Genomic DNA, 13,975 nt, shown 5'->3' on the forward strand with positions numbered 1-13,975 from the left:
CGCGTGATGGGTATAAAGGTTCCTGTCACAAGGTGCAAGGCCTGCCGCGAGACCCTAATACACGTCCAGCACATGCGGTCTCGGCCTATATCCATCGACATAACGCGGCCCTAAGAGTGCTATATTACCATCTACGGCACTCTTACGGTATTGACGAGACACTGGTGTTGTCCTACGCTCCGCGGGATATTGAATCCGTTATGGGGAACGAGAAGTGACAAATTTATTGGAACTATTCGTTCCCCACCCTCAGGCTCATACGAGCTAATAAGCGTGAAGTAGTCCTTCTCGACCACCAGACCAAAACGATATTTGTCGTGGAGTTTTCATCTCCTGGCGAGACGAATATCGTCAGAAAAGAGGAGGAAAAACGGATAAAATATCGAGATTTTCTCTTCGAACTCCGCAGACTCTATCCAGATCACTCTGTCAAGATGGTTGTTCTGTTTATTGGAGTCCTTGGTGGAATGATGTCCTCTCTACGCTCGAATCTTAAAATCATACCGGCTTGCCGCAATAAGGCAGAAATCTTAGCCGCACAGATGCAGAAGGCTGTCATTCTTGGCTCACTGCGCTTGCTCAGGGCACATGATTCTCGAACCCAATGATCACTTCACACACGGTGTGGGGAATGGTCATTGGTTGATAATGCTGGCGCGCCCTCCCGAATGTATCGGGGCTTCGGGGTGATAATGATAATAATACATTTATTATTCACCAATACATAAAGTAATACAAAATAACTTTACAAAACAAAAGTATCAAATGCAGGTAAATAAAAGGAGAACAGTTAGAATCTGCAGCCAATTCTTCCACAGTCCCCTTGAGAAGCCAATAAATACATATACCTACACGATAAGAAAAGTAAACTATACATTTTTGAACTCTAATAAAATATTCTGCTAACCAACTATGGTTGTTGAGTAGGATTTCATAAAACATAATCAAAAGGTACAGGCAACAAACTATTGTTGACTAAATAGAAATCGTTTATACCTAAATTTGAATGCATCATAGGACAACGAAAAGTTAGTCATTCTGAAACACTTTCTGGAACACCCTTAGATCACTTTTTGAAAGTCGCAAAGTGTACGAATCATGTAGTTTTATGAGGAAATTCTGATAAATCCAGCATTTTCACCAACTTCAAATCACTCTGTATGGTAAGACTTCACGTTTGAAATCATAGCGTAAAAATCCGGATGATCTGAATCTACACGCTTTCATAAGGTATTAGCTATCCTCTCGAAGAATTCTCAGTGTAACAGCAAGATAATTGCCGTTGGAAAGGAAGTATTCTGTATTCTTTTTCCCAGGAGAATAATGCTCTTTCATCTGCACATAATATAGTGTCATAATAAAAAAACCAGTTCTAAATGAAACTATATAACGAAGGCATGCTTGTGGTTTGGTTCGACGGTGAGACCTCTCCAATTCGGTATGGTTTTACGTTCTGCCTTTTTCAGGCTGTGGTGATATTTTATTGAGAAATGCCAGAAGGGCAGTAGCGCAGTGCTTTTGCCAATTCAATGGAAGATATCATTTTTTACTTCTTTCATTGATGCAATGCATTATCATTGAAGTCAATGAGGGTGATGATAGTGACAATGGACAGTTCATTTCATTAACTGATGAGATATTTCCAAAAGCGAAGGAACTCCATAATTTTGAATGTTACTGAATTCACAATGAGAAATAATTATTTCAACCTTAATCTTCGGTTGATTTACTCAAATCAAAATTTATGAAATACTAACAATATCAACCAGGGTGAGCCACAATGAACCCTTGCGTGGCACTCAACCTGAACTACCTTGCCTCCTACACAGCAAACTACAGCTGTCCGTCTTTCCAAGGTTCACCTTAAATCACACTTTCCAATGCGGGTTAAAAATTACAAATCTAACACCGGAGTTCTAGGCGAATTCAGAACTGGAGACCCCGAAGAGGGCATCCAGGGAGGACTGGCATGACAAAGAAGATGATAGATCTGGAGAAAATTAAATGGGCTGTGAACTCATTTCAACCCTATAAGTCGCCGAGACCTGATGGCAGTGATGCTTCCAAAGGGACCGGAAGTTCTTTTCAAAAAATAAATTGTGTCAGGCAAGTTTAGCACTGGGACATACCAAAAATTTGGAGACTGATCAGGGCCACCTTCATCCCGAAACCTGGGAAAATCGGACAGTACTCGGCGAAGGCCTTGAGACCAATCAGTCTCACGTCATTTGCGTTGAAAACGCTAGAAAAACTACTTGACAGGCATATCAGGGACGTATCACTGGCTATCAAACCATTACATCGAGACCAATATGCATACAGGTCAGTTATGTCAACAGAAACGGCTCTATGTCGGGTAACAGAAAAAGTAGAACATACTTACAAAAACAAGGAAGTACTTTTAGCTGCTTTCTTGGACATTGAGCGCGCATTTGACAACAAGTCGTTAGAATCAATCATCCAGGCGTCGAGGAGAAGAGGGATGGACAAGACAAGCTGTAGGTGGATAGACTGCATGCTTAGGGAAAGATTGGTATATACCATTATGGGGGAAACAGTCGTGGCACGGGTAGCAAGGGGGTGTCCTCAGGGGGGGGTTCTATCCCCTCTGTTATGGAACCTTGTAATGGACGAGCTACTATGTCTCCTGGACCACAATGGGTATATAGCACTGGGCTGTGCAGACGACTTAGTCATCTTAGTCCAGAAGATGGACTGAAGAAGGAGGGCTTAACATAAGTCTGCCTGCCCGGTGCGGACCGAAGCAGGTTTTCAGAGTTTGTCAGAGCCACACTCTGACATTATAAACCAATCGGCTTAGTTAAAAAGCTGGGCTCCACTGGTCGAGTTTATATACGTGTGAACTACAATAAACCTTTGTGGGAGTGCGGTGGGGGGTCGACTAGCCCCACTCACTTTGGACCTAAACTAACATAACCTAATATTTTGCAAAAAAAAAGGTGTGATTCTACAAAGGAGACCTTGACATTGAAATAAATACGTTTGCCTTGCTTCTCATTAAGGAATTCCGCCACAATTTGGTATGTCTGTCAATTTGATCATTACCAGCACTTACATATTTGGGCGCCTTTTCCTTCTGGTAAAAAATTCTGGATCCGCCCCTGTCCTAAACTCAACTGATATGTGTTTCTTCTTTATGATGCCTTCATCTGCAAGAATTTGTGATGACAAAAGTACTATGCTATGCCCATTATTATTAATAAATTACACCCGAGCAAAATGTATATCTATTTTCACTTTATTGCACAAAAATTGTCCTTTAGCCCTCGTATGAAATAATATCATATATTATGACCTCACTAACGAGATTTTTACCTGTCGTGCCGTATCATTATTTAATTGAAGCGTTCGTATGAAAGGAGTTTTGATGACAACGTTATGTCACGTTCAAGTTCATGGAAGCATCAACTAAATTACAAAAACATTTTTAATTACGGCAAAGCCAGAAGGATAACTTGTTTGTTTTCACTTGACTGAAATATGTGAACAATAGAAACGGCATGCTATTCCTGAGATTGTGTTGAGTTCATCCGAACCGGATGGTACTACCATTTGAATTGTATACAGGGTGTGTTGTAAGATACTGGTACTAATGTACCAATTCTTGTAATTGCAGTAAAAATAATTTCATTCAATGTATAGTATTGTTTCTCATAATATTTCTAATAATAATCTGAAAAATAAAACAATACTGAATCTGAGCAAGTAAATAAGAGATTGATTATTGAATATACCCAATCATGAGAGCGTTTAATGATTTCCACAGGTCTTTTTTTCCAATGTATCCATTCCAACAGGAACTTCCAAACTTCAGAACAAGGTCATAATATCTTGACTCCTGTCAATACAGCTAACAACTTAGGGGTGATGCTCGACACTGATCTTAGATTCACTAGTCATGTTGAAAATTTAATGAAAAAGGTTATATGTATTTGAAACTGTTATACTGTAATCGTTTTATTTTGAGCCAACCTCTAAAAAATGTTCTGTGATAGATAGTGTTATGCCATTTCAACTACTGTGACTTCATATATGGGCCATACTTATATGATTCAGATAAAAAATAATACAAAAAGTGCAATATTCTTGTTGCCGCCTAATTTATGGACTTCGTAAGTATGATTCAATTTCTGAAGCCTTTAAAAACTCCTGCTGGCTCAATATGAAAAACCGTATGATACATCATTTGGGTTGTATTGTTCATAAATTGATTACCCTTCCCCATTCTCCCCTTTTAATACCAAAACTAATTCTGCGTAAATATATTCACGCAAGAAACATTAGACATAGAAACAAATTTACTACGCCACAACATCGCACTGTACAGTTTCAGAGATCATTTCTTTTCGGTACTGTAAAACTCTTTAATTCATTGCCTGAGCAATTGAAGAGATTCAATATCATCAAATTCAAATACAAATATAAAAATTATATCTATGATAGTCAGTAATGTCAACTTTTGCTCATTGGACAAACTAATAAACAACAGATCAATTGAATTTAATTACTTATCAACTCTCTTCAGAGGGTAATCACAAATTATTATTTTCATTTATGTTTTTTATTTCCTGGTACCATCACTGTTAATTGTCTTTTATTTCTGTATGTTATGGAGTGGTGCTTGTTAGTTGAGTTAGAGTAGCTTTGAGCTAGACTTCGCCAATGAGTACCAGAATCTCCTGTAACTTATTTTCATTTTCAAATGTATCTTTGTATTGTTTTTTAATGTACTATCATTATTATTATTATAACGGCTTCGTCTGTCAAATTAGTTCTCAGTTATTCAGTCTGTTTTGCCAAATCACCAAGGCCGGATGAAGCATTCAACAAAATGAGTTTTCTATTGGGGCAACGTACCTCGCGCTTCACCCATTTTTCGGTCCTATCGAGAGAACTATTTGTAATGCGGTGGATAAATTTGTGTCCACTGGTTGAGTAAAAAATCGACCAACACCCGTACGTCGACGAAATTCAAGAACTGCCGAAAACATAGCCGCTTTCTGTGAGAGTATGCAGGAGAATCCGAAGCAGTTGAACTCGGTCGTTCGCAGGTCTGACCCAGGAACTGAAGGTGAACCGCCACAGACAACGACGTTTGGATGGATGGCTACGTGGACGAACAAAATCGTTGAATTTCGAATATTACCAGTCCACATGAGACCCAGGAGCGTCCAATGCATTCCAAAAAAGTCACTATGTGGTGTTGATTTTGGTCTGGTCCATATTTCTTCAAGAACGACGTTGGCAAGGCCATAACTGTCAACGACGAGCACTATATGTCGATGATTACCAACTTTTCTTGGACTGAATTAGATGTTCTTGACACACACGACACGTGGTTTCAGCATGACTGCGCTAACTGCCACACAGCTCAAGACACATTGGATATTCTGCACAAGCAGAGGTCCTCAAAGCCATCGGTCAAATTCAGCCACATTTATGCGCCAGAGTTATGGAAAATTGGACGAAGACTCTATAGAAGATACTGAACGGCAGAACATTAAATTCTTTTTGAACATTCATTCGTGTTCGTATCATCTGTGATCTCTATCTTTTTTTCTTTCTTTCACTAACAAGAACTCGGAGTAGAAGTCGATCTACTGGGGCATATCCTACTCCCGAATCACCGCGGGTCACTTACATGACTTTGTCGTTGAACCAAGTTCTTTTTTTTAATCTTTGGGTCCCTCTTTGGCCTCTTTATAATGGCCTCTTTGAGGTATCTTCCTTGCTGGCATGAACATATGCGTTCTATTCATCCAGAAGCAATGGACTTTTCCGAAAAATCGAACGTGTTGGGATTTTTCATTTATCGTAGCTGATCTATCACGGTCCAGGTGGGGTGAATTTTTATGATTGGGTTTTCTTATAGCATATTTCCCACAACTAGTGGTTGTAATGACAAGCTAACGACTGTGTGATTGAAGCCAAAAGAAATTGAGATAAATCTGCGGTTAATTGATAAACGCGAAATAAATAACAGAAGTGCCGAATACGGCAAATAATTGTATGTCCAATTTAGATACATCTTCGAGTGAGAATCTAGAAAAAAAAACAAATTGAATTGACAAACTCGGCTATTTCGATTACTCGACGAATCGGATTTATTAACGATCGATATCTATTGCTTTCGTCCAAATTTATTTTGTTGTCAATTTTTTGTCTATTTTAGTCGAGAGAAGACATTATTTGGTTTTTAAATTGAAAGGTATATTCTTAGGAGAGATTCCAAAAAAATTAGCCCTATCATAACTCTATACTCTATATATTATGAACGAATGTTATCCGTATTTGCTACTGAAGAGCCGATAAGGCAAATGTCTTTCGACAAAACATGGATGTCTAGCAGTGAGGATGACAGTGTTCCATGTAAGTGAAATTTTATTAAATTGTGTAGAAATCCTCTGAATGATATATGATTGGATTCCATTACGAATGTTTGGGCTAGAAACGGAATAGAGGAAAGTGTTTTTGATGCAATTCAGCGTTTATAGCGTATTTGTTTCGAATGTATTTTTTTTTTCGTTTGATTCAATGTTCATATGAAAATAGCTGTTTCGAGAGGGTTTTTTCAGTTTGTGTCAGAAAGTTACTTCTCTGCATGATCTACACATCTTCATATAGAGTTATTTTTTTCAAAAATTGATTGAAAAGTAAAAGGCTAAAAACTTTCTTTCCCGTTGGGTTTATGTTTTTACTTCAATAAATGTTAGTTCTGAATGAAAAAAACATTCTGTAGCAATCAAAGCTATGTTATGATTAAGATATAACTATATTCACCCATGATTTCTAAGCCAACTTGCCATCACGAAATCTTATAAATATGTGAAGGGGATAGAGTGGTACCATGTGATAATAATGTTTATTCAGATTCAAATCACAGAAAGAAATAACTAAAGTAATACATACAGTTGAATAAACATTTTAGAAACCGTAGAAACCACAGACGCATCAGATGTTGCTTGTATGTGGTGAAAGGGAGATCCAGATGAAAAAAAATTAATATATGATAAATATCAAAGTATGAGAATGAATTATATATAAAGGGGATTTGCATATGAAAATAAACTACTTAATATATGAATATTACTGGAGTTTTTTCCCAACATCAAAGATAAAACTGTTTTATCTTCCTCTTGAAGATGATCACTTGGTGATCGAAACACGTGTCGAGATGTAAAAATAACGATTTGGTGTTGGGAAAAAACTCCAGTAATATTCATTACTACACCAAAGGTTCCAAACAGTACATCACAACTACTTAATATATGAAATTAAATACACATTAGATAATATAAAATCACAAATATAAATATAAAAAAATTTATAATATAAGTATAAATTTAAAAAAATTGACAGTCAAGTATAAAATCACAATTGTAAAATACGCGTACTAGTAATAAAATATAAAAACTTGTTGATGAAAATGGATGTGATATATATTTACAAAACGATAGTGCCCATATATACACATATATACATACATATATGGGCACATATGAATTACAGAATTGTAAGTGGACAATATAGCAAAGGTACGTATGATTTTTTTCCATCTACTCAAATAGACGTAGAAGTTTAAATCTCTGACTTTGAAGAATATGCTCTTTCAACTCTTTTTTGAAGCGATTGATATTTGAGATAGATTTTATATTTTCAGGAATTCGGTTGTAGAGTTTAGGCGCAAAGTAAGTAAATGATCTTTGTGTAACGACCCTGACCATTAAGGGTGTAGTATACTGATCTCTTTGGCGGGTGTAATACTGATGTGAAGGAAGCGATGCCGTATGTCTATATTTATGATATTTAGTGCTGGAGCATAAAAAATACAATTGTCGTATGTCTAACAGACGAGTTTCGATGTATAATTTATCAGAGGGATACCTACCATTTTTACAGAATATTAATTTAAGAAAACGCCTTTGCATAATTTCAATTTGAGAAATATGACTATTTAATGCTCCTCCCCAAACTACTATTCCATAGCGGATATGACTTTCCACAAGCGAGTGGTATATGGTTTTGAGATATTTTAGAGGTAGGAGTTCTTTAAGTTTCCTAAATTTGAATAGAATGGTTCTCAATTTATTGACGGTATATTTAATATGGAGGTCCCGTTTCAAATTGGTGTCTAGAATTATTCCTAGGTATTTCATTTTCTTTCCAGGAAAGATGTGGAAAGGAATATCAGTTTTTATTGTTATTTGGTCGAACGGAGGTCCTCCTGCATTACAACAGAATGGTAGGTAATGCGTTTTGTCAATATTCACCGTCAGAAGTTTCTTATCCAGCCAATATTTCATATGGGAGAATTCTGATTCAACTAACATAACCCAACGATTGGTAAAAAAATTTCAAACGTGAAAAAAAATTTCAAATGTCCTCCTCCTGTTGAAAAGAAATAACTTCTACCCCCAATTCTCATAAATACTTTGTTGAACTCAGAACAACTCAGTAGCACTTATGCTAACTGAATTGAACTTCGCCTTTTGTTATATCAGCAACTCGATCTGAAATTTATCCAAATATTTGTATGTAACTACAGCTGGTTAACAATAGAGACGATTATTATTATTATTATTCATTCACAGACTAGCGACCCGCCCCGGCTCCTCACGAGTACAATGCTGGTACTGAATGTATATATGAACGCGTGCTATCGCTGGTAATCATAAAGTGATATAGGGCGAAGTGCCCCTCTATGCCCCCTCACGGGTTGAGTGCCCTGAGTTGAAACATCCCAACTCGTTCATTCAACCCCGCTCCTCCGGAGCTCGTCAACTTACTGATGGGCACTTCAGCAAGATTGATATCTGACCTTTTTCAGTCGAAAGTTAGCCTTCAGGTGCTTTTACTTTCTTATTTAATTGGGCAAAGTGCGGCTTTCGACGCGGTATTCATAGGCAAGAGCTGCCGGCCCTCACCCGGTACCGCCGCAACCGCCATCCCCCCGCATTCCAAATCTGTAATATCTTCCGAAAATATTCATTTGAATTACATGCTTCGGCCATATTGATCTATATTAAATGTTCAATATATTTGGGGTACTTAATAAGAAGCATCTATATACCAAATTTCAACTTCCTAGGACTCTACAGTACGGAGAAACATAGATGAATGAGTGATTGTTGAGTGAGTGACTTTTGCGTCCCCTGGTGGCGGGTAGGGCAACGGCTAGGAGACTGGTGGCCCTGTCCAGGGAGCCACCGTGGCCTTACGGACGGGGTCGTCAGACTGACTCCTGGTTAGTGGCAGAAGTAACTAGGCGAAACCTCATTGCAATCAGCCTACCTCTGGTAATGCGGGGCTCTACCAGAAGTGACCAACTCTTTCCTCGCATCTCGTGGGAATGCATATTAATCAAACAAACACGAAAACAATAACAACAAAAACAAAAACCAATCCCGAGGCTGAACAGAAGTGCTCACCTCAATCTAAGGCCGTGGCTGGGGATGAACAGAAATGTCCACCCCAATCTACCGCTTGGAATGAGGCTGGACATAGCATATCACCTCGTGATGTAATATAGAGGCCAAGGCGTAAGCGCATTTGCGGCGCCAAGGCCAAAAGGAAAAGAGAGCGAAGGAGCCAGCAACTATAAGTGCACCCTCCTCCTCCCCCACTCCACCTTCAACAGCAAGAATGAAGGCAAGGAACCGGCTGCCCCTTCAGGAAAGCTTTCTCACTGGTGCACCTCCACAGAGGAAACCCCAAGAAGGTTGAAGAAGCCGCGCAACGACAGTAATTTCGCTGCACCTTCCAAAACCTTCGCAGAGGCCTTCGTGAGACACCTCAAGGTTGCCTATCAATGTAAAGGACATGTCTTCTAGTGACCTGTCCACCTTCCTGGAAAGGACAGGATGGACGATGACCTAAGAAGACAACTCTTCGGGAGGATGTACAATGGGTCACATGTGGCCTAAGTATTGTGGGTCTACACTCACCTTACTCTACAGATACAGAAATTCAATGGGAAAATATACTTATAGTATTTTGTCTAAACGATATTGGACGTGATTTTTCGAATTGTCATTGCTTTTTCAATTTCTAAACCGATTGAAATAGTCAATCAGTAAATGAAATTTACTATATACATTAGTCCGCATACAAATCTGAAAAATGATTCAACAAAAAACTGTAAATCAAAAGCTGCTTCTGAGAACTCTCGAGGAAAAGACTTCGTCGATTCGACTAGTGGAACTGCTGGGACGCTCCACCGATGGTGCGTTCATTTTTCAGATACAATCTGGAGTTGAGGCATTGCCCCTCGCCCCGGCTCGGCAGAGCGTGTCTCCTCGAATAACCTCATTAAACGAGAAAATTACGGCGAACTCATTTCTCGTTTCCTAGGATTCGCTCACTCCGAATAAAAATATTTTTTACTGCCCTAGACGGTGGCTTACTCGACTGCGTGTGTGTGTGTAATCTACGATTTCTACCGAAGCGTTTCTTCTTTCTCTAATTATACAATCACAGGTAAATAGTGCGTTAATACATGCACTTCTTGTTACCTTCTTATTGCTCGTTACAGCAATTGCACTCGTACAGGGTGGCTCGTAGAACTGGTTTCACGCCATCTGGGAATGTATCTTTTAGATACCGTCCATTGTCCTACCATACCAGTGTTGTATAAATATGTCATAACTATTGTAATGAATCAATTAGTTTTGAGTCGTGTCCATTAAGTCGTTACGTATTACCGAAACAAACGTTGGTACAGCGCTGTCTGTAGCTCTTATTTTGCCTACGAGAACTGTTCTGTCACTCCCGACCACCTCTGGTTCTTCTTGCCAGATCTGAAGTCTTCTTCTCAAGGCGTTTATAATTCTGCTAGGAACATCAAAATACGTTCTGGCGACAAGTGGTTCAATTTAGTTACGGTCGGTAGCCAAGCGGTTCGGCGTGTGTGCTTTGTTCACTCACTCGAATTGACTGCCGTGTTGGTCGGTGGTTCAAGTCCTAGTCTGAACGATCGATCTTCACTTGCTACCGTCCAACCCGTGTTAGGAATCACACGTTAAAAGGTAACACTTCGTTAATCCTTAGCTCGCATAAGTTTCGACTTCTGAGGGTTATCGTTCGTAGGAGTGCGACAGCTGGTTAACGGAAAACAGATTTTAAACAGATTTTTTTTAACAGATGAGATGTAAAATACGGTTCAAATTCGCTGAATAGCCTAATTGATATCATAAAACCAATGGCCTTAAAAACAAATATAAGTGATACCAGCTGTTACCAAAACCATGATAGACCAAAATCCATTTAATTAAACAACCCTAGATTACTACTACGAGAAAAATCAGTTTAAGGTTGAGCACCAAAATGGTGGCTTATCTAAAATGATTCAACTAAACTAAGTTTAGGATTCTTTTAGTGAGGTTATTCAACGGGTACCATTATGCAATTGCAGAAGGTTAATGAAGCTTCAAGCAATTTGATTCTGAAGTTCGTAAAAACCAATGTTCTATCTTCATAAAGAAAAAACTACAGTATTTAATTTTCAGTACAATGAAGTATATAATAGAGTGGGAATAAAATCAAGTAAAGATGTTGTAAAATATATAACAGATTGAAAATATAAAGTTACTCAACTCTGGAGCCTCAGGAAAGGGCTACAACATCTACCAGAAGTCCAGATGTTTTCGAGAAGTGACAGACCACTCCACCGAAGTAAAAGAAAAGCGTAATTTTTTTTGGTAAGAACTTATTCTCAGACTGTAACACCGTAATCTCTGTCGAGACTGTAGATTCATGTTGATAGAACACATAATCTGTTGTTGTTCTGTTACGGTGCAAAAAACACTTGAAATTGTTTTGTGATCAAGTCATTGCACAGAACACATAATTTATAAGCTTTGTAAAACTGTACTGTTCTGTAGCAAATGGGAAATATAAGTATTTTTTTGAATCATTGTAATGGAAAGACCAGAAATCATTCTTGAAAACGATTCCAGTGTGGCAACACAATCTGTAAAAAAATGATTGTGTTTCCTAAATTAGTTTTTGTAATAACCAGTGTTTCTGATTCAAAATGATGAATATGGCACTAAAAAGTGAAATCGGCAGTTGATTAAAATTTTTGTCACTAATGTCAGTTGTCATACGTAGTCAATGATTATATTCTCTATTTTTGAATTTCATTTGCCATTTCCATTAAATTTTCTAATGACGAATAAAAAGAGTAGCCAACTAATATGCTTATCCAAAATGGACTAGACTCGTCGAGAGAAGAGATTTTTAGCAAAAAATAATAGATTTCTCAAAAAAGAAGTGAGGAAACCGGCTGATAGGAATATATTGACTATATACTGGGTGCTAGGAATCGCAGGAAATGAAAAAGATGATGATTGTGCCATACATAGATTGTTAACTCCATATACAGGTCTTGAACCAGCTGTGGGGTACCAAATACTTTGGTATGGAACTAGATCGGAAAGTGTTACAAACGATTCATGGAAAAAACAAATTATGTCCAGAAGAATACAATATATATATCAACCACGGGATTTGTACGAACTAGTAGAGGGAACAAGATTGTTGAAATGGGTGTTATATATGTGACCTTTATTTCAAATAATGAAACTTTCTTGTTCTTCTGTAGTCCTTTTGAAGAAGAACAATTAATAGTGAATTGATTTTTTCATTCGGTAGTTTTTTATTTTTCCCGTGAGGCGAACTTTATTTTATAATATATAGTGATAAATGTGTAATGTAATGAATTGGGTTCGATTTGGAGTTTATTTTTTCATTTTATGAAATTGAAACAGTTTATTTTACGAAATGTTTTACCACTATTGATTTATATAGCGAGGATATGAGTTACTCGACTCATTATAAAGTGACAAGACCGTAACAACGTTTCGTTTTTTTCAGTGTTGATAAAAACTGATATGAAAAACTTGCCACATCCTTATGTTATTGTAAAACCACGCCGTCATGTATACATTGACGATATCTTATCAATAAAAAAACATCTGTACCACCCCCATAATCGAACATTCGTAATCGTCGATATGACTACGGTACCACTTGTGCCGACTACATTTCACCTGTAAAACCCGTAGCTACGTTTGAAAACAATTAACCACGTCACCCTCCTTAGGATTATGAGGGTGATGCGCTTGGCAAGCCAAGAATAACGTTCCGAGTAGTATGCACCTGTTCAGTCGGCGGAGAAAATTAATGAAATGATAATAGGTCTATCAAAAGAGAGTCAGTCGTAACTATAGAAATCGGTATGGATGCATGCATGGGTTTGGAATTTTTTCCTGGCCCATATTGCAATGTAAAATTTCCATTCACTTCGTACGAATATATAGAGTTTCAATTTGGAAACACACCTCTTTTTATATTTGGGCGCTTAACGACAATCTAGAAATATACAAAAATACGTCAAATTTATTTTTGAAGGGGACATTTTATGAGTTAGTTTTCTCATAAATTACGTCAACCCTCTAGCAGGGGCGAAGGCAACCCCGAGAATTTGAATGTAGAAGGAAGTTGAGTGATACCTCATTTTGAAGGTCGTTCAACTACTTTTTCAAACACATATTATTTCATCATTATCCCATTATTTAACTGAAGTAGAGTACTTTGGAACCAGTTGCATCGATTTGTTTCTCCAATATAATTGTTATTGAGAAGTGTATTGTTTCTTCGAACAGATTTGAGTAGAGCTCTCTAGTTAGATTTTCCGAAATGAATAAAAGTCTATTGAAAATATTCCGAAGGATACCAAGAAAATGTCGTTGGATACTATCTCTGGATACCGTCCGTTTATCAATACGCACATTAAGAAAAAACGTACAATCATCAGTAAAGCATATATTGTGCAAAATGAATTAGTCATTGTTTCACAAAATTCAAAATTTTTTGTGGCAGAATAGGTAAAAGGGCAAAATGGTTTCTTTACGTCACAACATGATTTCTTTATTTCTTAAATACTGTTCAACTA

The sequence above is a fragment of the Leptinotarsa decemlineata genome, unplaced genomic scaffold (assembly GCF_025532065.1).
Source record: "Leptinotarsa decemlineata unplaced genomic scaffold, Ldec_3_MD MMD2_P_RNA_scaffold_5, whole genome shotgun sequence".
In the NCBI taxonomy this organism is placed as follows: domain Eukaryota; kingdom Metazoa; phylum Arthropoda; class Insecta; order Coleoptera; family Chrysomelidae; genus Leptinotarsa; species Leptinotarsa decemlineata.